General features: G+C 38.0%; 1 long non-coding RNA gene across 1 annotated transcript in view; it reads right to left on the bottom strand.

The window, feature by feature from the left end:
* LOC106996871 (uncharacterized) overlaps positions 1-25031 on the bottom strand; it is a 301071-nt gene that overhangs the window by 202253 nt on the left and 73787 nt on the right. The gene's annotated exons all lie outside the window — the stretch shown is intronic.

Raw genomic sequence — 25031 nt, 5'->3', positions numbered from 1 at the left:
CTCGGCAGACTTCTTGTCTAAATGTTGGCCATGTCAGTCTCAGGCCCTCTGTTGCATGGAATTGGGAATCTTCAGGTGACCTAAGCCTCATTGTAACTTGATGTTTGCTGGGGTCTTCCAAACTCAGTTCCCAGACTAGATTGATACCTGGAGCCCAGCTGCCTACTCAGCATTTCCACTTGGGTGTTTCATAGGCATTTCAAACTTGACATGTTTAAAATACTTGATTAGGCTCCAGTTTCCCTTTGGCTTCTGCTTTTCAGTGAATGGCACTACTGCCTGTCTAGTTGACTCAGCAGCAAGCCTGTGTCATCCTTGATTGCTGTCTCTCCAGCACTGTATCCTTTTTTTTTTTTTTTTTTTTTTTTAGAAGGAGCTTTGCTTTTGTCTCTACCAGGCTGGAGTGCAATGGTGTGATCTCGGCTCACTGCAACCTCTGCCTCTAGGGATCAAGCGATTCTCCTGCCTCAGCCTCCCCAGTAGCTGGGATTACAGGTGTGTGCCACCATGCCTGGCTAATTTTGTATTTTTAATAGAGATGGGGTTTCTCCATGTTGGTCAGGTTGGTCTCAAACTTCTGATCTCATGTTATCCACCCACCTGGGCCTCCCAAAGTGCTGGGATTACATATATACTTTTAATACTTCGACTGGCATATCAGCTCTGTCTTCAATATAAATCTGGAATATTTCAAAAAAAAAATAGTTAAGACCACATTCATCTAAGGATTGCTGAGAATTATTGGCTGGCCACGGTGGCTCACACTTGTAATCCTAGCAATCTGTGAGGCAAAGGCGAGTGGATCACCTGAGTTCAGGAGCACAAGACCTGCCTGTCCAACATGGTGAAACCCCGTCTTTACTAAAAATACAAAAATTAGCCATGTGTGGTGGTGCACACCTGTAATCCCAGCTACTCAGGAGGCTGAGGCACGAGAATCACTTGAACTCAGGAGACAGAGGTTGTAGTTATCCAAGATCATGCCACTGCACTCCAGCCTGGGCAATAGAGTGAGACTCTGTCTCAAAAAAGAAAAAAAGAAGTATTAATATATTTGGTTGTTTATGAATCAGATACACAGAAAGGTTAAGAGATCATATAATGCACACAACATATTTGATTAACCATTTTGCCGATTTGCAAATAAATCTTGCACCCATAACAAAAGGTATTCATTGATACATACAAATAGTTAAGTTTGAATTTGCTGTCCATGAAAGAAAGAAAATAAATCAGAGAAGTGACTTTAAACATATTTAGCATGGGAACCCAGTTCAATTCTCCTTCTCAACATGTTGCCATTAAGTCTTAAAATCAACTAGAGTGAATTTTTGCAAATGATCTGACCAGGTATTTTGAAGGAAGTGAGGCTCAAAGGATTTAGAGTTAAATACTAAATATTCACCTTTTTCTTATCCATACTGCCCAATAACCAGATAGTAAACAATTACATAAACCTCTTCAATGTTTTTGAAGGTTGATACATCCTATGGAGATTAACATTACTCATATAGTGACACTGATACTGTCTGTAATCTATCAGGTGTGTCGAAGCACCTTGCTTTACCTTGGTAAGAGGAAAACGAGATAGTCAGATTGCAAAGCCCATCAACTTTGATATTTGATCTTGTCTAGACCGTTGATGTCCCTTCCTTTTAAGGACAGTAGCCAACTGCTTTGCTTCAATAATTTGATACTAGGGCATTTTTAAAATGCCATGCTCTCCTGCTATCCCTTACTATCCCAAACATCTATCTTTCTACTTTCTTTATGACTTAGTAACTCAGTAGGCTTAGTTATGCTTAGTTTAATCAAAATTTCTCAAGACCAAGAACCAGGAGGGCTCATCAGCTTACTACTGTCTGTGAACTAATTAGAAAAATGGTAACTAAATTTTAAGTCTCAAAAATAGTTGCACAATGTGGATTTGTTGTAATAGCATTTGAAAGCAATTGTGTTGTCTAAACTTGAATACTAGTTTTTCAAAACCTGACATAATTAAAGTTTATAATAAATAGATAGATTCAAGATAGTATGGCCAACACTTTTTCAGAAAAGGGGGAAAAAGGTGGAGCTGCAAAGAGCAATGAATGAATCAGAGGTCTATGATACTGACAAAAATGGTGGTAATATCACCACCTACACATTTGTATAAACTTCATTTTATATCAGTTATACCAATAGACTAACCCTGTGGGGTTACAATCAGCAAATAGTATTATACCCATTTTAGAAAAGGAGGCATTAGATGATTGGAGTGAATTCTTTTTAACAACCTAGCTAGGTCTAGAATCAGAGTCTCTAACTTCTTAGTCTATGTATATAGCAATGAGAACATGTCAAAGCAAAAACAAAACATCCAGAGAATTCAGATTGACTTTTGGAAACAAAATAATGTTTATTTATTTCCAATGAATTTGTTATAATACCATTTAGAGTTACTATTTGTTTCCTGTTACTCCATGCACTATTCTAGTGAATCCATTTAAAATGTACAACAGTCCTATGAAGTAGAAACTATTATTTCCATGTTTCAGATAATTTGCCAAAAGTTACATCTGTTGATCACTAAAGGAATCGTTATCAATATCTTATCAACAAACATATGAACTAAAAAAAATTCCTAAAGAGCTTAGTGCCAAGAACTTGATTATTAATTACACACTACAACAAAAAAGAGCAAGGGCTACTTGAAGAAATGGTTGAATCTTGGGCTGGGGCAGGATGTATGATGAAACTGGAGCCTCTTGTAGTGCCAGAAACTAAAGAAATATCTACAAAAAAGGAAAAAGAAATCCCGCAATGATAGAGGTACATCAAAACAACACGGGGGTCAGACAAAAGACCTTCAATGACTAAAACTGACATAATTTAGCAACAAAATAATATAATATTGGGTTATAACCTAAGGGTAAAACAAATGTCCATGGGTTCATACTGCCATAAATAAATGATTGTCAGGTGCAGTGCTGCACGCCTGTAGTCCCACCTGCTCAGAAGGCTGAGACAGGAGGATTACTTGAGCCCAGGAGTTTGAGACCCATCTAGGCAACATAGCAAGGTCTCAAATCTAAAATAATAACAATAGATTGAATAAATAAATTGGAAAAATAGACAAATCTCCTGGGCAGAAAGATTTCAAATATTTAATGTAGTTACTCTGCTCTCAAAGAGATGGAGCTCTCCTTAAGTACAGCCTGTGCATAGTGACCTCCTACAAAAGAGTATAGTATGGAAAGTGGGGAAAAGTAACTTTTACAGTGGAGAAATCTGACAAATACTATCTCAGTCAAGTGGTCAATGTCAACATCATCAGTAATAAGTCATGTTGATGACATGGTATCTTTGATGTGATGTGATAAAAAGGGTTCTTTACATCCATGATCTTTCTTCTGAATATCCATAATCCCAATTCAATCATGAGCAATTCATCAGTCAAAGCTCAGTAGAGGGACATCCTAAAAAACACCTGCCCAGTACCACTCAAAACACTTAAGGCCCTTAAAATTTTGGCCCTGAAACTGTCCCTACAAAGAGGAACCTTAGGAAGCATGACAGCAATATGAAATGTGGTTTCTGGGATGGATCCTAGAACAGAGAAAGGGCATTAGGTAAAAACTGAGGAAATCTGAATAAAGTATAGAATTTAGTTAATAATAACATATCATCAATACTGGTTCATTAATTGTGACACATGTACCATACTAATGTCAGAAGCTAATTATAGGGAGAAGCAACTTTCCCCATCTTTGCAACTTTTCTGTAAATATAAAGCAATTCAAAAATTTTAAAAAGTTTATTTTTTTAAGAACTGTATGCCAGGCGCAGTGGCTCAAGCCTGTAATCCCAGCACTTTGGGAGGCCGAGACGGGTGGATCACGAGGTCAGGAGATCGAGACCATCCTGGCTAACATGTTGAAACCCCCTCTCTACTAAAAAATACAAAAAACTAGCTGGGCGAGGTGGTGGGCGCCTGTAGTCCCAGCTACTCGGGAGGCTGAGGCAGGAGAATGGCGTAAACCCGGGAGGCGGAGCTTGTAGTGAGCTGAGATCCAGCCACTGCACTCCACCCTGGGCAACAGAGCGAAACTCCGTCTCAAAAAAAAAAAAAAGAACTGTATAACTTTGGAACAAAGTTTAAAACAATTTTTTTTTAGTTTAGAAAAGTAAATCTGAAAGAAGTAAATTCATTTAATCAACACATCAGCTCATTAGTTTGTTTGTTCATTCATTGATACCTTTTATTATTCAACAAATACTCTTGTGTCTACTTCGTTGCAGCATAGCACTATATCATAAAGGCTTCACAGCTCTATAATGGGTGTTTTCTCTATCTAATGCCTTGTATACCCTTGAGAAGATGTTGTTTACTATGCTGGGGAGTTCGAAATTCCAGCACAGTGCAGCAGACCATTTGGTGAAATCCTGAAAAGAAAGGAGGGCAATATTGAAGGGCAGGTGCTACTCAAAAGATTACTATGGATGGACGATTTCTCGTAACTGGATTTTGATGATAGATTACATTGCACAGATTGGTCTATCGAAAATGTATTTGATTATTTTTTGACTACGTAGTCTTCAAATGCACTGCAGTGTTAATCAGAGCTTGTAATAACTTCCTGTTATTGGTTGACCTGTGACATTAACCTGTTCTGATAGTGGCAATGAAAGTCAGTCTTTGAGTACTATGTTCAATTTACTAAAAATATTTAGAATACTAAAGTATTTCCAAAGACAAATCTTTTGTGTGACAGATATAAAATAACACCCGTAAGCTGAAGGGTCTTTCTTAGAAAAGCGTTCTGTAGCAGCTTTAACAAAAGTATTGGGTGTCACTTTAGGAAGCTCACTTTTTTTGGCCTGCAAATAATTTAATATTTAAATCAAATTTAAATATTTAATTTTGAATATAAGCTGATCTAATATTCAAAGTCCCATACTTTAGAAGAAATGATTGAATTATTCTCATGGTCATTTTGCCTTCTATAGGAGTACACTCTGATCATCAAACTCATTTTCCACTGCAAAATATATTGAACACAAAAACTGAAGTTCTTGAAGCATTTAGATACCCATTCTTTTTAGTGACCACTGCAATGTGGATGAAGGTTGACTAGAAATATACCTTCAACTTAATGATCTAATGGTTGTCCCCCAAGCCCACAGAAATAGCACATGGCATAAATCTGTGTTTTCTGAAAATATCACATTGTATTCTTGAGGTCATCAGCATGGAAATGATCTCCAGTGTAAAATCTATATGAGATATATGGTACTCTCTACAAGGAATATTGGATTATTGCACTCTGTAGCTTTGAAAACCATCTTTCTTGGATGACAGCAGAAAGCTTCAATATACTTGCATGAATTATAAATGACACCCAGTACTCTTGTTGAAGCAGCTGCAGAATGCTTTTCTAAGACCCTTCAGCTTGTGGATGTTATTTTACATCTGTCACACCAAAGATTTGACTTTGGAAATACTTTAGTATTCTAGATATTTTTAGTAAATTGAACATAGTACTCAAAGACTGGTTTTCTTTTTTTTTTTTTTTTTTTTTTTTTTAATAATTCTCAGAATGGAACAGACATGTATTTAACCTGAAAATGAAGTCATGGCTTTTAAACAATTAGCCCCAAACAGGAATTGATTTAAAAAAAAAAAAGCCTGTCTGTGAAGGGGAGAGAGACAAAACTAACATTGATTTTGTAGTATAGCTTCTTAATAGTTCAGACTTTTAGGTGCCTTTGAACATCTTTACTATCAGTAGTGAAATGGAGTAACATAAGATCAGAAGCCCCAAATCAACACTCTCCTTTCAAAGACACAATTGCTGGCTTAATTCACATTCTCTTACATATCTTCTTTTGATATTCTCTCTAAACACTCCACATATTTTCAGGCTGGGCACTTATACCATGGGCTCTTACCATGTCAGCAATTTTCTTTAGTGACAGCCTAAATAAATAAATAGTTGAATTTTAAGGACATACCTGTCACTGAAAAACCAATAGAATGAAATCAGACTCCTTCGGTATTCAAAGTGAAGATCATTCAACAACCAAAAAAGTTATTTTAAACTGTTCATACATTTACACTTTTGCTCTACCAAAAAGTACCTTTCTAATGCCTTTAAATGATTTTTTAATGTGTTGTAAGTTGGTAGGCTCCCTGGAATCTACAAAGGAAAGCAAATAATGTATATGCTATTGAATTATGTAGATTTATAATTTTTTCCTAACAAGATAACAGAAAGTACACTAGGTTCACAGTCATACCATGTTTTGAAAGAAAATTATAGCGTGAAACTAGAGCTTGGAAAGATGCAGAGGCAAGATCACTGGGCAATGTGTCCAGAGGACCAGAAAGATTTGGGTCTCTTCTATGGGGTTAGTTAGTTGTGTGACTGAGGGTGAGTTACTGAGCTTATTGAACTCCAAAGTAGTCATTTGTTATAACTTTTTCATAGACTCGTGAATGATTGGAATTTAGAATAATGGGCCAGTCATGGTGGCTCATGTCTATCCCAGTATTTTGAGAGACTAAGACAGGAGTATTACTTGAACTCAGGAGTTTGAAGCCAGCCTGGGTAACATAGTGAGACTCCACTTCCACAAAAAGTAAAAAATATTAGCCGGGTGTGGTAGCACCTGCCTGTTGTCCCAGCTATTCAGGAGGCTGAGGCAAGAGAATCAGTTGAGCCCAAGAGTTCGATGCTGTAGTGAGCTATGATTGCGTTACTGCACTCCAGGCTGGGTGATGGAGCAGGAACCTGTTTCAAAACACGTTTTTAAAAGAAATATAGAACAATGGAGTTAAAAGAGACTTGACTATCATTCCAGGGTCACTAGTCCTTACTAAAAAATGAGAACTTTGTAAATAAATATCAGGAAAACACAAAAATGATTCTAAAAAGAATAAAAAGTGAGTCCTCTAAAAATTTAATGTATGAGCTTCCCATTTCAGTTCTGATATGTAAAGTGGTGGTCACATTCCAGTCATTTCCATCCTTAAAACAACAATAAAAAGCTGACCAAATTGAAAGTCAATGGCTTTTCTTGGACCCATCAGAAAATTGAGGTCCCAAAGTAAAATACCATCTTCACACCTGGAGAATGTCTTTACTACAGAAAACCACTAAATCACAAAGATAAATCACAAGACATAAATAAAGGAACAAAAGATATATAAAACAATTAGTTAACAATGAACAAAATGACAAGAGTAAGTTCTCATCCATCAATAAAAACCTTGATTGTAAAATTTGAATTCCCAGTTAAAAGATAAAGACTGACTGAATGGATGTTTTAAAAAACTTAACCATATGTTGCCTATGAGAAGGTACTTCACCCATAAACACATACATAGACTTAGAGTGAAGGAATATAAAAGTGTATTCCACACAAATGGAAATCAAAAGCATGCAGAAATAGCTATACTTATATCAGACAAAACAGACTTTAAGTGAAAAAAAAACCATAAAAAGAAATAAACTCATATAATGATAAAAGGACAAATTCAGCAAGAAGATAAAACAATTATATATGTACCCAACAAAGAAGCACCCAGGTATGTAACAAGTTAGCTCTAATAATATAGTAAGAGCTGGGAACTTCAAAACCTCACTTTCAGTATTGCATAAATCACCTAGACAGAAACTCAACAAGGAACACTGGACTTAAACTGCACTATAGACAAAATGGACCTAATAGACATTTACAGAACTGTAAATGGAAATTAAGCAACATGTTTCTGAATGATTATTCAGTCAATGAAGAAATTAAGAAAGAAATAAAAAAAATTATTGAAACAAATGAAAATAGAAACATACCAAAACTTATGAGATACAACAAAAGCAGTACCAAGAGGGAAATTTTTAGCAATAAATGACTACATCAAAAATGTACAAGGATTTCAAATAAACAACCTAATTATGCACTTCAAGGAACTACAGAAGCAAGTACAAACCAAACCCAAAACTGATAGAAGGAAAAATTAATAAAGATTATAGCACAACTAAAAGAAATTGAGACAAAAAAAAAAATACAAAAGGCCAACAAAGAAAAAGTGGGTTTTTTTGAAAAGATAAACAAAATCAACATACCATTAGCTAACTTAAGAAAAGGAAGACACCCAAATAAATAAAATCAAAAAAAAAAAAAAGAGAGAGAGACATTACAACTGATACCACAGAAATACAAAGGACTATTAGAAACTACTATGAGCAACTATACACCAACAAATTGGAAAATCTACAAGAAATATATAAATTCCCGGACATACATAACCTACCAAGACTGAATCAGGAAGACACAGAAAAACTGAAGAGACCAATAATAATTAATGCGATTGATTGTTAATAAAAAGTCTCCCAAAAAGGAAAACCTAGTCTGAATAGCTTTGCTGCTAAATTCCAGACTTCTAAAGAAGTCACACTAAATCTCAAACCATTTCAAAAACTGAAGAGAAGGAAATTCTTCCTAACACATTCTATGAGATCAGCATTACCCTGATACCAAAACCAGACAAAGACACAACAAAAAAAGAAAACTGCAGACCAATATCCCTGAAGAAGAAAGCTGTAAAAATTCTCAACAAAATACTGGCAAACTGAATCAAACAATGCATTGAAAAAACAAAATACATCATGCTAAACTGGGATTTATCCCAGGGATGCAAGGTTGCTTCAACATTTGCAAATCAATGAATGTAATACATCACATCGACAGAATAAAACCCCAAAATCATACGGTCATCTTAATAAACACAGAAAAAAATTTTATAAAATGATTTAAAAAAAAAAAAACTTTAAACAAACTAAATATAGAAGGAACATACCTCAAAACAAAAACAGCCATATATATGACAAACCCACAACTAACATTGTACTGAATGGGGCAAAGCTGAAAGCTTTTGCTCTAAAAGGTAGAGAAAGATAAAGATGCCCTCTTTCACCACTTCTACTCAACACAGTATTGGAAGTCCTAGCTAGAGTAATTAGCAAGAGAAGAATTAAAGGGCATTCAAATTAGAAAATAGAAAGTCAAATTGTCCCTCTTTACAGAGTACATGATCTTGTGTATGGAAAAACCTAAAGATAAATACTCTTATCACTGACAAATAAATCTAGTAAAGTTGCAGAATACAACATCAACATATACAAAATCAGTAGTGTTTCTATACATCAATAATAAACTAGTTTAAAAAGAAATCAAACTGCAATTCCATAGCTACAAAAAATATGTAAAATACCAAGAAATAAATTTAACCAAGAAGGTGAAAGCTCTCTATAGTGAAAACAACAAAATGCTGATAAAAGAAATTGAAGAGACAACACAACAACAACAACAAATAGAAAGACATATCAGGCTAATAGAACGAAAAAATTAACATTGTTAAAATGATTATACACCCAAAGCAATCTACAGATTCAATGCAATTCATATCAAAATATCAATGGCATTCTTTATAGGAACTTTTAAAAACTGTTTCAAAATTTGTATGAAACCACAAAAGACCTTAAGTAGCCAAGGCTATGCTGAGCAAAAAGAACAAAGCTGAAAGTACCACACCACCTGACTTCAAAACATACTACAAACCTACAGCAAACAAAACAGCATACTATTGGTATAAAAACAGACACATAGACCAGTGGAACACAACAGAGAATCTAGAATTAAGTCCATGTGTTTACAGCCAACTAATTTTTGACAAAGGCACCAAGAATACATATTAAAGAAAGCACAACCTCTTCAAAAAGAGATTGTAGAAAAATTGGATATCCATATGTAGAAGAATGAAAGAACCCCTGTCTGTCACCATATACAAAAATAAACTCAAAATGAACTGAAGACTTAAATATAAGACCTGAAACTATAAAACAACTAAAAGAAAACATAGGGGAAACACTTCAGGACATTGGTCTATGCAAAAATTTTATGGCTAAGACTTCAAAAGCACGAGCAACAGAAACAAAAAAAGACAAATGGCACTATATCAAACTAAAAAGCTTCTGTACACCAAAGGAAACAATCAACATGATAGAGAGACAATGTGTTGAATGAGAAAAAATATTTGCAAACTATTAATCTGATAAGGTACTAATATCCAGAATATACAAGTAACCAAACAATTCACACAAAAAAAGATCTGATTTAAAAGTGGGCAAAGGATCTGAAAGAACACTTCTCAAAAGAAGATATACAAATGGCCAAGAAGTATATGAAAAAAAATGCCCAATATCACCAATTATCAGGAGAGTATAAATCAAAACTACAATGGGATATTATCTCCCTCCCATCAGAACAGCTATTATCAAAAAAACAAAAAATAGCAAATGCGGAAGAGGATGCACAGAAAAGGCAATTCTTATACAAAGATATATGTGAACCCCCATGTTTATTGCAACACTATTCACAATAGCCAAGATATGAGATCAACCTAAATATTCATCACCAAATGAATAGATAAAGAAAAAGTGGTATATATACACAATAGCATCTATCCAACCATTAAAAAGAATAAAATCCTGTCATTTGTGGCAACATGAAAAAGCCTGGAAGGTATTATGTTAAGTGAAATAAGTCATCACAGAAAAATAAATACTATGTGTTCTCATACATATGTGGGAGTTAAAGAACTGAACAGAGAGGAAAATTGTGGTTGTAGAGGCTGGGGTGAGTATGAGGCAGGGCAGGATAGGGAGAGTTTGGCTCAAGATACAAAATTACAGCTAAATAGGAGGAATAAGTTCTCATGTTCCATGGCACTGTAGGGCAAATACAGTTAACAATAATTTATCATATATTTTCACAAAGCTAGTAGAGAGGATTTTGAATGTTCACAATACAAAAAAAAATGATAAACATTTGAGGTGATGGATATGCTAATTACTCTGATTTGATCATTACACATTGTATACATGTATTAAAATACTACTCTGTATCCCATAAATATGTACAATTATTATGTGTCAACTAAAAATAAAAGGGAGAAAAAAGAAATCAGATGCAAAAGGGTGCACACTGTATGATTACATTGGTAAAAAGCACAAAAAGTAAAACAACTAATATAAGCTGTCAAAGCTAGTTATATTCAGAGAAAAGCTGAAAAGAGGCAAGAGATAGGCAGTTGGAAGAGTGGCAAACTTTGGTCTCTTAACCTCGGTCCTGGCTACATGGCTGTGTTCAACTTGTTAAAATCCTCAACCTACACACTCATGATTTATGAATATATATATTACTATAATGAAAAGTTTAAACAATTGGCTCCTATCACTGAAATGTACAGGGTTAGTGTTCAGGAACAACTCTATCATGATACCCAAATGATGCCTTCAGAATTTATCTCTCTAGCTCTCTGCTTATCTGCCCTGCTTCCTTCTTTGTTGGTTATTCTCTTGGACAGGCTCTTCCCATGTGGTATCAAAATGTCCACGAGCAACCTCAGCTGTCTGGTTAGAAATATAGCAAAAGGAGCGTTCCTCCACTCTTCCTCAAGATCAAGGAACTGCATCTCATTGGATCAAACTGAGGCACATGTTCCTTCCTGTACAAAGTAGTATTGGCAGGGAGTTAAAATGTACTGACAGGTGAGGTCTAGATCATGTGCCCATCCCAAAGCCATTATATCATTATTGTCATCATCATCATCTGTCACAGTTCTGGGGGTTGACGGCACCAGCTAAGCTGTTCTCACTGGGGGTCTCACAGTGTAGTTGCATCCAGATGGTGGCTAAGCTGGACTCATCTTGAAGGCTTCCTCCTCACATACCTGCAAGGGAAGATGGCTTGGACGCTGGGGCTTCATGGGCATCTCTTTCCATCTCTGTGTGTTCTTTCCTCATAACCTCTCTAGCATGGTGGCTTCAGGGTGAAACAAATTTTCATCAGAAAATAGCCAAGGTTGTATATTATCTATGGCTGCTACATGCTACAACAGCAGAGCTATGTAGTTGTGACAGAGGCCATGTGGGTGTGGCCTGTGAAGCTGAAAATATTTACAACGTGGGCCTTTGCAGAAAAAAATGCACTGACCTCTGACCTAGGCTCAAATGTCACAGTGGTATTTCTGCTGCATTCTATTTATTAGAAGTAAATCACAAAGGCCAGTTCATATCCAAGGGGATAATTTGTGGGTATATTCTAAACCAGGGGTCCCTAACCCCCAGGCCATGGACCAGTACCAATCTGTGGCCTGTTAGGAACTGGGCCACACAGCAGGAGGCAAGTGAGCATTACCGCCTAAGCTCTACCTCCTGTCAGATCAGCAGGACATTAGATTTTCATAGAACCATGAACCCTATTGTGAACTGCACATTCAAGGGATCTAGGTTGCACATGTCTTATGATAATCTAATACTTGATGATCTAAGGTGGAACAGTTTCATCCCAAAACCATCCCCCACCCCCAGCCCATCTATGGAAATACTGCTTTCCATGGAACCGGTCCCTGGTGCCCAAAAGGCTGGGGAGTACTGTTATAAACCACCACAGAGGTGGAGTCACCTAATATATGTGCACCGTGAGGAAAAGGAAAGTGCTGTTGGCTACAGAAGGTGCAAAGATGTTGAAAAGACCAAAACAGGAAAACCACGCTAGGTGAGATAGTGTGTTTTTAGTTCTCTGAGCAGGTTAACTGAGTTCAGTTACGGAGGTGCATTTCTTCTCCAAGCAAGCTAGCACCATTTTCCATACCAGGAAGGTAACAGCAGAAATTTCTCCCCTCCAAAATTATCCCTATTGCTCAGGGGCACTTATGTTAAAAGTCATTATGACAACTTTTACAATGCTCTAATTGAGCTGCTTGGGCACAGAAGAATTGCTTCTTGCTAAAGGAAAATAGCTGGGAGAATTACAAAAATGGCATATCAGAAAAAATGCAACATACTCTCAGGCTTTTGAAATGTCAGACTTCTGGGCACCAATTTATCTGACTTACACTACAGGGCTACAAACAGTCAGCAACTCTTATTTGGTCATTTTTCACAATAAAAATACATTTCTAAGTGCTATTTTAGGTCAATAATGATTGTGCAGATCTACTTATTTTTCATTTATATGTGTGTATGTTGGGAGGAGGGGGTGGTTCCCTAAGTAATACCTTGCCCTTGGCAATGTTTGGCAACAAAGGAGAATGTATTATATTAATCAAATTGGACCACTTGCTTAGTGGAAGATTGTAATCTGGATTTTAACAAAATGCAAAGCATTCAAAATCTACATGGAAAATTAAGCAGTCACTGAGTTGTTCCTACAGGAATATGTCACTGACATCATCTCTTCAGCTCCAGCATAATGGAGGAAGCTGAAGGCCATTATTATAATCAGGAAGAGATTCATTGTGATTGTATGATTCCCAGAGAGGCAGCTGAAATGTGGGTTGGAAATGCGGAGGAGAGGGGTGGGAGCGGGAAGCAACCAATCCAGGAGAATAGCAGGCTCCTTTTGACTGGCCGTACTTCTCACGTTAGTAGATGCATAGCATCTTAACAGCGAAATACTGGCCAGCAAGGACACTATGAAACACAGGCTAGATGTTGATGAAAATGATTTTTTCACTTATATTTCAAGTGTTCGAGTGGAGAGGAGATTATTTTTAAGGGGCAGGGAGGCGGCCTTTACTCTGCAAGCTCATCACCTAATGGGAGAGTTGGGCACATGCACAACTTATTATAATGTAAGGCGTAATGTAAAGAGGACCCATCACAGAGTAGGAATTTAACAAATACAGATGGGTGAGAGCTAACATTTATTTAGGGTTTGTACATAACAGACAATATGGTAAATGATTTACATATGTTCAACCCTCACAGTCGATTTATTAATTGTATAATATTAGTTACTTATTTTAGATGCAAGGAAATTAAGGCCTCATAAAGCCAAATAACTTGATAAAAGTTACTCAGTTTTGTTTTGGAATCTGACTTTTGAACTAAGAAAATCTGGTTCCAGAGCTTGCCTTCTTAATTACTATGTATTACAGCCAATGAATGGGTGGGTGGATGGATGAAAGGATCAAATGATGGATGAATAGATGGATGGAAAGAGAGATGATATAACCAAAATGTTGTGAAAATGTAGGGGAAGGAGTAAGTAAATCTGACTAGCTATTGGATAAGGTTAAATAGAAAAGGTTACATTTGACCTAAGTCTTGGATAGGACACATGTGTCCAAGCAGAGGAGCTGGAGATGGACTTCTCAACCTGGCAGTAGAGTCTGAGGAAAGACACCTGACACCCAAGTCTCCATTAATCTAAAGGGTGACAGGTAGTCCTGCAGGACTGGACACAGGGCAACCAGGGCAGTATCCCAGAGAAGAGGCTCTGAGTGATATAACACGGTGAAGGAATGTCTTGTTGACAAAGATAGGCTTCCTTCTGTAGGCAGTAGAAAGCCTTCGAAGATTTTTTTAAATGGTGGACAACATTTATTGAAGACTTAATTTATGCTAGCTACAAGGTGTTAAAATCCTCACAAGAACTTTATTGAGCCAGGTGATGTGAATCACTTGCACAAAGTCATATAATCCAGAACTGTTTGAATCATAATTTGAACCCAGGTAGCCCTCCAGAGTGACAGAGCTAAACAGAGCAAGAGAACAGCATGATTTATCTGTGTTTAAAGAGCTAGTCATAGCAGCAGTGTGCATAAGGATAAAACGAAAGGTAAAGAAACTGATTAGAAGGCTATTTATGTTCAGACAAAAGAGGTTGAGGAAATGAGCTAAGGCAGCATTCTCAACATTGATGCTACTGACATTTTGGGCTGCATAATTCTTTGCTGCAGGGGCTGTCCTGTACATTGTAGGGTACTTAGCAATATCCTTGGTCCCTATCCAGTAGATACTAGTAACATCTGCCTTCAAGTTGTGACAAACAAAAATGTCTCCAGGCATCACCAAATGTCCCCAGGAGGGCAAACTGGCCCTGGTTGAGAACCAGTGAGTTAAGGTACTGATGGGAGATTGAAGAACAGGAGATATTTTACCAATAGGATAAATAGGACCAAATGATCAAAGGGTGAAAGGGCCAAAGACTTGTCCAGATGTATACCATAGCCATGGAAGGCAGTAATATGCCCAGAGGTTCATAAGTCTAGTTTCAGCAAACCTGGACCTGAGGGTCTAGATTCAGCAAACCTGGGTTGAAAATTCAGCTCTCAAACCTGCCATTATGTGAATTTGAGCAAATTTGTCACACTCTCTAGTTCATAAAAGGAAGATCCTAATGGCATCTACTTCAAAAGTTGTAGAGATTAAACCTGGACTTTATGAGTAAGTGCTTAGAAGAGTTTCTATGACTTAGTGAGTGTTCAATAAATGTCACTACTGGCCAGTAAAGGAAATACAGGGGAGCTTTCTTCAACTCTAGTTTTTGAAGCTCGTGGTTTTAAAGTTTATTCGTAAGTGGGCATGGTAAACTTTATAAAAAATTTTTCATTTGATAGGATATTTTTCAACTCATTAAAGTAAAACTGACAAAAAGAGTATATAGCTGAATATTTGGTCTGATACTAATATAGTTTGGCTCTGGGTCCCCACCCAAATCTCATTTTGAATTGTAATCCCCACATGTGGAGGAAAGGACCTAATGGGAAGTAGTTGGATCATGGAGGCAGTTTCCTCCAAGCTTTTCTCATGATACTGAGTGAGTTCCCATGAGATCTGATGGTTTAAAAGTGTTTGGCAGTTCCCCCCTCACTCTCTCTCTCTTCTGCTACCATGGAAGATATGCCTTGCTTCCCCTCTGCCTTCCACCGTGATTGTAAGTTTCCTGAGGCCTCCTCAGGCATGTGGAACTGTGAATCAATTAAACCTCCTTTCTTTATAAATTGCTCAGTCTCAGTTAGTTCGTTATAGCAATGTGAAAATGAACTAATACAGATACCAATTGTGAGTGTCTGGTATGTGTGTGTGTGTGTATGTGTTTCTAAAAATACCTGTGTGTATGTGTGTGTGTGTGTATATATATATTAGATTATTGGAATCACACAAAAGACTAATAACATTATTTCTGATTGGTAAGATTATGGGTAAACTTAGTTTCCTTGTCTATTTTTCTATCCTCTTTTATATTTTTCTAAAATGAGTATTACTTTCATAAATACAGTACAAAAGCAAATGTTCTCAAGTGTCTTTCTTTAAGATATATTAGTTAATATCCCACTATGTGCTAGGAAGTATGCTACAAACTAACAGTACGATAAGGAAACACCCACCCTCCACACACACATATCCACACACACGTATCTACACACAGAGCAACAACAAAAGCAACAAAACCACAATAAACCATGTGTACATAACAGAAAATTAGAGGTTGAAAAATCAGGTTCAAATTTAATACAGATACTCTAAAAGCAAGGAATCTGGCTGGTTTTGGTGGTGCCATCCTAATTAATCATGCATATAAGTCTGGCAGAATATTCAAAGAATTTTCTAATTCTACTTTGCAAATGGTTCAGTAGAAAACACCATCATCTTCTCATTTTTAGGATTTTGCTTCTCTCATTCAGTAATTTTTATCCCAAAGGAAAAATCATAAAATTTTGTAATGTCCCAATCAACCTTGAGTCTGATTAGTACGGATAGCTCACCTGAAAACTATAATTTTCCACAGGGAGACTTATTTCTGTAACAAAGGCTCTCCTTAACAATGGAAAAGAAGAGGTTTTCCATTTCAAAATAAAAATCTTTGCCTCCATGCACATTTAGGAAAATTTAAATAGTATGTATTTTTATAAGCTCCCATAGACTCATGAAAACAGTAAGTTGAGCCTCAGGAAAATTCTCCAACATCCTGACTGTGTTTAAACAAGAAAGAAGTGACCACGTGGGACTTGCTCCAACACTGTGATTCTGACATAAAGGTATCACTCTCAGTTTCAACTGGTGTCTCCGTGTAGAGTGTAATGGCGATGATCAACCATGGATGCTCACTCTACCCTCTGTATCTTCTAAAATTAAGTACACACTGAAACGATGGAAAGTATGCAGCTGATAGAATAGGCATTCTGTGTGTGCCCCTTGTCATTCCTTCTCACTGCTATATTTCTAGAATTAGGTTTCATGTTCTGTCATCTTAAATATTTTAATACTTTACTGATCTCCAACATGTTTAGCCATAGGAGGATAGCAGTAAAATAAAATTTTATAGCCAACAAAGTCCTTTATACCTAAAGTTTATTGCACATTTTATATTTTGTTTAACAACACATTGTTCCTGGAGACTCTGAAATACACACGGATTCCTCAAATTGCAGTATGGTCATGTTTTTTTTCCTTATTGAAGGTTGATTTCATTGTCAAGGTAGAAATAATTACTGATAATTGGCTAGGGTGGCTGAAATTCTACTAGGAAGGCACTTATTTCTTCGAAAGTGTGGAGGCAACCTTAAAGTTCTTCTGTGTTAGGAGAATACCCTCACTTGAATGTTAGCTTGCGAAATATATTCATTCTCCATTCAAAGTAACCATTTTCCAAGAACTTCCCAATTTTCATCAATATAGTCAGGATTTAATTCCATTTCAACCAACAAATCAGGGAAGTCAATTGATGAAATAGGAAGGAGCCCAATGGATCTTCATATAGATGATGTTGCTTGGCTAGAGTTTGTAAAGATATTGTTTCATAGTACTGACCAAGTTATTGTTTTCTGTAACGATGATTTTTAAGAATAATGAGCACCACCCTTTTATTGCTCTTTTGTTTAGAAAGTTGCCATGGTGGCACCGAATTGATGGAAAATTTTTAACCTGGTATAAGACATTAAAGTAGTTGCCATTTTTCACAGATTGAGATGAAAAAAATCATCTTTCTACATTTTTTGCTATAGGGATAAGAAATAAACAACTACAAAATTCTAGCTTTTTCTATAAGGTAAGTTGCAGAGAGAACTGGCATCCTAGAAGAGTGTAATGGAATGGAAACACCATCATACTGGATTGAATTTGCAGCACCTGTGCAGTTATCCAGATGGCAAATGATTCAGCTGCTCCACCAATGAAATCTAAATGAATAATAATATAATTAGATTTGATTTCTGAGGTCCTTTCCAGCTCAAATTTTCTATAGGTCTAAACAAAATACATTAACCTGATTTCATCCCAACTATACTATTGTCAAAGAGTCACTGGACCCCATTCATACCTTCTACTAAGATTTATTACACAACCAACATTCACCAAGACCTCAATATCCTGCGTTTATCTTCAACATTAACATTTCTTCACAGGATATATTTCAGGATATTCTTGTGAGAAGGGGTTAAAAAGAACACCAACTGCCGTACAGAAATAAATCACTGATCTTCTTGGTCTTACTGAGCTCTTGACCTATTTTCTTGCCTGAATTGTCAGAAAAGAAATTCAAAAGCCTTTAACCCTCCTCATACTTAGAAATAGAATCTAAAAATATACAGTTCACATAGAAGTTTCTCATCACCTCTTATTATTTCCAAGGATGAGATCACTGAGTCTTAGAATGGGAGGGGTGTTAGAGGGGTCACCGTTTCTGGATGCTGACCTCAGATCTACAAAACTCTTGGGCCATTGCTGTCAGATACTGAGTTACTGAATCTTCTATTAGGCCATGTTAAGAACCGAAAGGTATCAAAAAGAGCGGAATTTAGCTCTTGGAATTTAGCTCTTTTTAATGACTTCTTTCCCCTGATATTCTTGTGGTCAGGAATTTCATTCAATTGTCTACCTTCTTTGGGTTCAATATAAATGTATTTTGCCTCCAGTCTGTCTTCTATTGAGATGGAAATAATGTCTCACATGTCTCTTTGAACATCCCTTCTTACTCTTGAATACGGTTGTTAAGGTGTCCTTCAGCTATCATTACTGTAAGCCCTGTATATTTTGCAATAAACATAATTAAAAACTGCTCTAGGGTCTTCTTAAAGTAATGTGAAATTTTTCCCTTTTTACGCCTGGCATGGGTGATGTTAAAGCAAGTAGCACTGGGATAGAAAGGTAGAAGAGATGTCAAAAGATACCCTCCATCCTTAATGCTCCTTTGATGGAAGTGACAGCCTTATTTGTTTTGTTAACTACTGCATAATTAAAAGTCAATATTCAAGATCATAATAAAAATCTGTATAACTACTCATGTTGTGAGTCTGCAGTTTGGAAGGAGAATCCATTAAAACACAGCCATGTATAATTCACAAGAAATCAGCAATAAAATGTTTGCTCTCAACGTTATCTGCCAAATGGTCTGTATATTACCAGTATAAATCCATATTACTTGGAGCCTGTAGATAAACTTCCATAGGCAAAGTTCACATTGAGGTTATCTGCCTCCTGCTCTGAACTGGGGAGTGCGATTTAGAGGAGATAAATTGTAGTTTACTTCTCCAAGTCTCAAGTATGTCGTGCAGAAATGAGTTTAGTTCCTGAGAGGATATCTGTCATATCCAAATAGGAAAGCATGCCATTACAGGGTTGTACCCATTTCAAAAGGAATATAGCTTTTGTCCTCACTGGGAATCAAAAGGAAAATTCTTAACAATTAAAAGTCCTGGATGCACCTTCTGTTCACATAAAAAAGAGAGATTTAATGGCTTATAAAACGCTGATTCACTGGCGGTATTGTGATATTTTAAGTCACTGGTGAATTCACGGCTCATGTATGTGGAACTGTTTATGTGGCTATACTTTGAGTTTTTAAGGCATTAATTTTTATCAGCTTTTTAATATATTGGAAACAAATCTAATAGTAATAGCGTGGGGCACTGAAGCACCCTGAAAGAGAAGTTTAAGACTATGTCTCCCTAGCAAGCCCAAAATGTTTTAGAAGAGAATAAAAGTTGTTGGGCTGATGCTCGCTCATTAGATGAGGTACCTTCACTTCTTCATCCATTCCACAAATACTCATTAGGTGCCTCCTAGGTTTTAGAAACACAAAAATGAACAAGACAAGGACATTTTTTTCAAGAAGCTTGCATCGTCTGGGGACATCTGGGAATCAGGGAAGGAAGGCTTCTCAGAGATGCAGGGACTAAGGAGTGACCTGAAAGACAAATGGGAGTTACCACTCCCTGCCTTTCAATGGCCAGAACCTGCTGCTAGTCAGGAGCCCAGCAGGTTTGCCCAGAGGCACTAGGCAGCTACTAACCAATACTAGTCAGTGCCCGGGATGTGAATGTCCATCTTCCTTACCTTAGCTTGGGATAACTCTGAGATGAAATTACACTCAAATTCCCTTGGGGACTCAAGCTGAAGCCTTCCCTTTATGGGCCTTCTCCTGGGATCAAGATAGCACACTTGGCTGGGCTACTCGGGAGGCTGAGACAGGAGGATCGCTTGAGCTCAGGAGTTTGAGACTAGCCTGGGAAACATAGAAAGATGGAAACATAGCAAAATAAAATAAATTTTAAAATTGTACAAAAAAAAGAGAGAGAGAGAAAAGAAAGACCACACATTTGCTCAGCTTCCCCCTCCGCCTGTCCTGCTTCTTCCAGGCTCTCACCGGCCTCCCTGGAGCACTTCCTCAAAAAAATCACCTGCAAGTAAATATACCTTTCAGGGAACCCAACTTCAGACACTTTCAAAGGATCTAAAGTTAATTTGGCTAGAACTTGAGGTGCAAGATGGAGAAAAAGTGAGAGATGGATAAAGAACATTTTATTTTTGTCTGTTTGTTCTGGCTGGTAAGTGATCCTAGGGCCAGCTTCATGGCTGTGCGACCTGCACAGTCACACGGGGCCCTGCGCACAGAAGCACACTGCACTTGATTTAATGCTCTGCTGTTGCTGCCTTGAAAGTCTTGGTTTCTGAACATGGACCCTGTGTTTTCATTTTGCACTGAGCCTTGCAAGTCTAGCCTTGATAAAAAGGCAGTTTCCCAGCCTTTAAACTGTTAAAATCCTTTAAAAATAAAAAATTAAAAAAAAAAAAGATTTTTCTAAATAAAATATTTGAATTAGTGATTCTCAGGGTGGTGACTAAATTTTCATTTTCCCCTCACCTATTCATTTAGGGCCATTTGTACTTCACAGAAGGCCTGTCATATTTATTGGAAGTCCTTAGAAGTCCTTATGGGGTATTTCAAATGGGCTCCCAAATAACTGTGATCTACCAGGCTCTGTGGCTATGCTGCCCTGCCAACTGGGACATCAGACTCTATCTAATTTCTCCTCTGAATGCTCTCCATGGCCACCCCACCCGTCAAGAATGCAAAGCTGTTGGTATTCAGTGGCAAAGCAAGAAGAGCACCTGTCCCTCTGCTCACAACAAAGGCCTGCAAGCAGTGCTCTTGGGCCCCAATGTACAAAGGCATTTAAAGGGTTTTTTGAGACTGTACCTGAAAATAAAGAGATACATCCAAGAGCCAGACTAGGAATAAATTAGAATATCATTCACTACACCATCTCTTCTCCTCCCTCGACAACCACAGCTTTGTGAAAGGAACATTTGCAGACTGCCTGCTTTCCTTCTGTAAGATGAACTCCCCCTCAGGCGGTTCCTTAGACCCCCAGGCCAATTTCCCTTAGCCCCCCTCACCAGTTCACCAGAAATTCTCCAGAAATGCCCAAGACCTAATGGTCAGCAGTGCCTAGGCCCCAGCTCAGATCCCAGCCATGGTGGAAGCCACCTAAGATTCCAGTGTCTATCAAGATCTTGGCCCAAAGTATCAACAGAGAGCTCTTCAGGGTCATTTGTTGAAATTTTGGAACTAAATAAAAGGTGAAGATGACAAGAGTGTGGCATTTCAAACAAACATTTGAAATCACATTATTTATAGCATCTTGAGGTACCTCTGAATTATATCTGTCCTGGAAATAACATGATAGGATTAAAATGTAATCCCTAGCACTGCCGCCCCTTCTCCCAGAATACTGTTGTTTTCTTTATCTGCCTTCCTTTTTCTTTGGCGCTCCCATTCTGACAAGTTGTTGTGAAAAGACACACTTCTGCTTGCCCAGTTTAGAATAGTCACATGCAGGTAAACCAAGAGCTTTGGGATTAGGTGCTCAGTCCTGCCAGTTTTACCCTCATTTTTCCTGAATGGCTCTGAGCCCAGGGAATGGAAGAGCTGTCTGCTTCTGGTGTTGACATTCTCTGCAAGCTCCCAGCACTCTCCCAGTGTGCTGTTGCTCCTCTCTCCCAGCCTTCATGCACTGGATTCTGTGCTCAAGTGCGTGCGGTTGGTCTGTTGTCTCCATGTGGGCAACACGAAGCCCACTCCTGGGGAATTCAGCTTCTTCCCTATGGACAGTCTTCCTTCTTTCCTTCTGAGAGCTGCTGACCCTCTGCGTGTCTACCAAGTGGCAAATTCTACCTGGTTCTACAGATCTGTGCACTGTGCTGTGTCCACTCCCTGGGGTGCTCTCCAACTCTTTATTCTTGGCTACCTTTTGCATCCCCTCACCCAGCCACCAGAGTCTCATAGGAACTCCTAGATGTATTCAACATCGTGCACAAGCCATACAGAAAAAGAAGAGCCGTGTCTCAGACCCCCTTTTTGCCCCTGGATGCCATCCACCATGGCAAGTTCTGCACTCATCTCATGATGGCACAGAGCTTCCTGAGAGACCTAAAGCAACTGAGGCAAGAATATGGGCCCCACCTTTGGCTAGGCCTTCATTTCTCCAAATTAACCACTAATTGCTACTTCCAGTGTTTTTTTTGTTTTGTTTTGTTTTGTTTTGTTTTCAGACGGAGTCTCGCTCTGTCGCCCAGAGTGCAGTGCAATGGCCGGATCTCGGCTCACTGCAAGCTCTGCCTCCTGGGTTCAGGCCATTCCCCTGCCTCAGCCTCCCGAGTAGCTGGGACTACAGGCGCCCGCCACCACGCCCAGCTAGTTTTTTGTATTTTTTAGTAGAGACAGGGTTTCACTGTGTTAGCCAAGATGGTCTCAATCTCCTGACCTCGTGATCCGCCCGTCTTGACCTCCCAAAGTGCTGGGATTATAGGCTTGAGCCACTGCGCCCGGCTACTTCCAGTGATTTACACTAGACTCTAAGATGGTGTTAGGGGAAAGGGAGGAAGAACATTCTTTGTTTTTTTGTTTTGTTTTGTTTTGTTTTTTGTTTTTTAAGACAGTCTCGCTCTGTGGCCCAGGCTAGAGTACCATAGCACAATCTCAGCTCACTGCAACCTCCGCCTCCTGGTTCAAGCAATTCTCCTGCCTCAGCCCCCTCAGTAGCTGGAACTGCAGGCACATGCCACCAAGCCTGGATAATTTTTGTATTTTTAGTAGAGACAGGGTTTCACCATGTTGGCCAGGCTGGTCTCCAACTCCTGGCCTCAAGTGATCAGCCCGTCTCGGCCTCCCAAAGTGCTGGGATTACAGGCATGAGCCACCACACCTGGCCAAGAGTAAGAACATTCTATCTCTTCTTAGTCATTTTGTCTCCTTCCCCACCTCTGTCCAGTAGCAGCAGGATTTTTTGTCCTGTCTGGCAATGCCTACTTACATCTATTTACGATAAAACCAGTTTTAGAACTCCAGGTTTTGGTATTGATATGGGAATGGAAACTCTAAAATTTATAAATCTTTATTCTATCTCAGTAAACTTGACTTTCAATACTATTATCTCTCTAGGTTGTTTTCAAAGTACTCTAAAAATCAGCATGTTAGAAAAACATGTTAGAATGCAAATTCTTGGGCCCCAGCCCAGACCCAACACTCAATCAACAATGATCTCTTTCTTCTAGATGATACTTGTCCATTCCTAACCTATGAATGCTATGGATCTCATGGGTGAGGAATCACAGAGCAACAAGATTTCCTTAAATGAAAAGTAGGCCAGGTGCGGTGGCTCACGCCTGTAATCCCAACACTTTGGGAGGCTGAAGTGGGTGGATCACCTGAGGTCAGGAGCTCAAGACCAGCCTGGTCAACATGATGAAATCCTATCTGTAATGCACCTGTAATCCCAGCTACTTGTGGGGCTGAGGCAGAATTGCTTGAACCCGGGAGGCGGAGGTTGCAGTGAGCCAAGATTGCATCATTGCACTCCAGCCTGGACAAAAAAAGTGAAACTGCATCTCAAAATATATATATATCTTTTTTATATTTAAAATACATTAACTCCTTTATACACATCCTCTCCTTAAAAAAAAAAAAATAATAAATAAGCAAACAAACCAAAAACTTTGGCAAGTCTATTGTGTTTCCATTTTCACCAGGATTTTCTGTTTCTACAAATCTACGCCTCATTCTGTTTCACCACTGTCAGAAAAAATAATTATTCCCAAGTCATCTGCAGCCCTGGACTAATGCAACATTACTCAAATTAAAGAAATAATATATTGTATAGTACAGTTAATATAAAACCAACATTCTGATGATAGATCTATATACTGGGTCTCACTGAATTTATTAGACCTGTGTTAATAAATGCTCACAGTGAAGGACCCCAAAACTCAGACGGGCTTCTGAATCATTAAGAATAAAAATACAGTGAGCTATGTTGACTGTAGATTTAAGGAATGAGCGTATTATGTTATTCTCTTCAGATTTGATAGTTCATCCCCATGAATGTAGTTCAACAAAACGAATGCTGATTTAGTTATTGGTCACTCTTCAAGTTCATGTTTTTGACTCAGCAGAATTCTCCAGTCCCTGGCCAAATCTTAATTCAAATTTGGGGATTGAGGCTACCGATAGTACTAGAAGTTGGGCTCTCATACCCAAGTGAATAAAGAAAAGATTACTAAAGCTGGAGTTCTCAGAGTGCACTGGGCTGCTACGGCAAACAGAGGGGTGCGACAGGGTATTTTAAATTTGTAAGAGTACAGCAGTACTCAAGATCTTTTGACATTGTGTGAATTACTAGGAGGTAGTTCACAGCCTAAAGATGAGCACCAGCTCCTTCTGATAACATCATACATTTACAAAGCTGGCTTTTCAGCCAATGCTGTGATAAAAAGCCAGTACTATGCAAAAATCAATGTGGAATGGGAAATAAGGGTGGCAATGTCTAATATGATGCCAAGCTTTCAGAAGTTGTGTGGTGTCCAATGGGCACACACATCATCAGTAAATACTATAGATGTTTAAGAATTAGATAAACAAAA

This window comes from Macaca mulatta, chromosome 2 (genome assembly GCF_049350105.2).
Source record: "Macaca mulatta isolate MMU2019108-1 chromosome 2, T2T-MMU8v2.0, whole genome shotgun sequence".
Taxonomy (NCBI): domain Eukaryota; kingdom Metazoa; phylum Chordata; class Mammalia; order Primates; family Cercopithecidae; genus Macaca; species Macaca mulatta.
Note: the sequence above shows the minus strand (reverse complement) of the source record. Positions and strands in the feature narration are given on the sequence as shown.